Source organism: Papaver somniferum, chromosome 3 (assembly GCF_003573695.1).
Source record: "Papaver somniferum cultivar HN1 chromosome 3, ASM357369v1, whole genome shotgun sequence".
NCBI lineage: Eukaryota > Viridiplantae > Streptophyta > Magnoliopsida > Ranunculales > Papaveraceae > Papaver > Papaver somniferum.
In genome coordinates this window covers 52,834,997-52,838,037 of record NC_039360.1, presented here as the reverse complement: position 1 = coordinate 52,838,037, position 3,041 = coordinate 52,834,997, and the positions used below count along the sequence as shown (strand labels likewise).

The 3,041-nt window shown below is 36.8% G+C and overlaps 1 pseudogene; it reads left to right on the top strand.

Moving 5' to 3' along the window:
- Positions 1-1,095: 1,095 nt before the first annotated feature.
- Positions 1,096-1,987, top strand: LOC113359447 (annotated as a pseudogene).
- Positions 1,988-3,041: the final 1,054 nt, after the last annotated feature.

Here is a 3,041-nt window from a genome sequence, read left to right as displayed (position 1 = left end):
TTTAATGACTATCAATAATAGAGATTTGACTTTGCTTAACTATTTTATTTTCTGATACAAAATTTTAACGAAATCAATTGAAATTAGGGACAATTACTACATTACTATTCGTGACCCGTAATTTAAAGTTCGGCTACCAGCCCGAGCACCTCTAGCATACCCAGTTTGAGGGACAACTATCACCATTCTTTTCAAGAGCCTGCCTAAAAAATTCAGTTAGGGCAAAAACACATATTATGAAAAACTATACTGTTATACTGTCCCGAAAGTTGAGGAGAAGAAACCTGAAGTTTAAGCCATTGAAATCTCTGGATAAATTAACCAGACAACAATGGTGGAATCGAATTCTTTAGTTACTTACGTGAATTAGTTAGTTAAGTAGAAATGTTTTAAATTACAAAATAGAAATAGTAGTATGTTTGTGGGGCTTGTGGTGTTCCTAAATTTATATGTGGATAATATAATGTACATATTCGTGAATGTGTGCAAGTTTATTTGCAAGAAATAAAAGATTTGTTGGTTTTTGTAGATATCACATTTTCTCATGAATGTAGTCGATTATATTACTCTTAATAATTCTCAGAAATAATTGCAAAGTGCATCATCACTGGGTATCAAAGATTTTTCAAATCGGAACGGTGGCTTCCTCTGTGTACGTACAAAATGAACATAGCAAATCTGACAGTATTTCGGTTTCCAACTGGGCCGTATTAACTATTAAAGGCCTAGGATCCCACGTCCACATTGATGTACAGACATCATCTGATTGTCTGTCTCTTAGTCGATATTTAGAAGATGGCCGATGGCTGTTGGCCTATATTTAGGAATCTTAATTATTTCCCGTTCCTAGTTTGTCTCTTATTTAGAGTTTAGTTATTTTAAGAATCCTAGTTTTCTATAAAATCGGATTTCGGTGTTAGTTGTCCCTCAACTCCTGCGGAAGTGATAGTAGCCTCTATTTAGGTCTCACTCCTTGTGGAAGCGATTTATTGTACGAGTTGAAGAAAATAATCATTATCATAACAACAGGAAGAGCAGATTGAGATAGTTATAGTACAAGGGGACGGCAGAAAAAAGGATAAACATAACATTGTCATGCGTAAGTTTGAGCTATTCGATATGATCGCAGCTGATAACCAAAACGCTATCAGTGATCATCACTTCGCTTCCTCGTCTTCTTCTTCCCCAAGTAACAAAATAGTTATGAAAGAATGGAAGATTCTAAAACAAGACCTTCCTCATGATTCGATCTATGTTAGGGTTTACGAAGCTAGAATCGATTTACTGAGAGCTGTAATCATAGGACCAGCATGTACACCTTATCACGACGGTTTATTCTTCTTCGACATTCAGTTACCTACCGATTATCCTAATTCACCACCATCAGTTCACTACCGTTCTTTTGGTATCCGGTTAAACCCTAATTTATATTCCAATGGTAAAGTTTGCTTAAGCCTTTTAAATACTTGGCATGGCAATAAGACTGAAAGTTGGAATCCATCTCAATCAACTGTATTGCAAGTTTTATTGTCTTTGCAGGGGTTAGTTCTCAATGCAGATCCTTTATTCAATGAACCTGTTCTTACCAAATTGTTCGGCGCCAGCAAGACTTCGAGTTCTTGGAAGAAGTCATCCATGCATTATGATGAGCAAGTGTTTATGTTAAGTTTGAGAACAATGTTGCGCCTTCTCAGAACATCACCCCAAGCATTTTGAAGATTTTGTTGCTCAGCATTTTCGTGAACGCGATAAAATTATTTTAGCTGCATGTAAGGCTTACATGAGTGGGAGACTAAGAATCGGTGAGGATCTTCAACATATTATAAATCAACCAAGCACAACGACTCCAATTAATGTAGCGAGGAAGGTTGAATTTCTGAATTCCATGGAAAAAATATACCCAAAGCTTGTTAAGGCTTTTCTGAATAATGGATCTTCTGGCTTGGATGAGCACATTATGATGAAGTGGACGATGATATCAATTTAGAGGCTACAGTTGAGCTTAGTCCAGGGTGCCAATTAGTTGGTTTGCTTCGCGTCTCCTGCGTAGTAATAGGATTTGGATTCCTTGTTAAGTATATTCTTTCGCCAAGGAGCTCGGATTAATTAAAAATTGTCTACCATCTTTTTTGTTCATTGCACTGGTCGGACCCCATACGTGGATATTGTTAGGGGGAAAATATGGTTTGGTCCTTCACAAACCATTATTTTCTAGGACCAAACAATAATATAAGGGTATTTCTGCCACCATACAATGAAAATTACATCATCCATGATATCACCGTAGGACCAAATTATAATTTGTAGGACCAAACTATAATATATTTTCACAAATAGGACCAAACAGACACATGACTGAGTCAACTGGACTAGACTCTTGTAGTTGCAGGAAATCCTACACTACACCCCTCACAAGATTTCATTAACATTCAACTCATTTTTGGATTAACAATCTTAATTTTATTGATGAATCTTTGAACAATCTTACAAGGAAAGATAAAAGGATTAAGAACAACAACCACTCTTGATTTTCTCTCTCCTAATTGTTTTTTATTCCTCTCTCTATAAAGACCTCTCCCTTCCTTACAGCTGATCGACTCTTTATATAGAGTTTTTCATAGTGGATGACAACTAATCCATCCTTTATTTTCGGATTTGTCTTGCGGCACTTTCGCGAGCTTACAAATGTTGATTTCGCAAGTCTTCTAATCTTCGCAAAATCGTCATACCTTTCTTAATTTGAAGATGACATTATCTGTTATGTCGTTTCTGAGATCATTCTGCGACGCTTTCACAATATGTTGTTAATAGTTTCGCATTCATACTGTTGTTGGGAGATTCTGATCCTACATCTGATTCTTTCACAATCCCGTTCTGTGTCGTTGACATAGATCACCCTACAATGCATTGATTGGACGGCCTTGGCTACATGGGATTCTAGGTGTAGCTTCAACTTTCCACCAGTGCATCAAGTTCCCTCACCCCAGCAGTGTAGGAATCATAAACGGAGATTGGATTGAAGGAAAGAAATGTTACGAAAC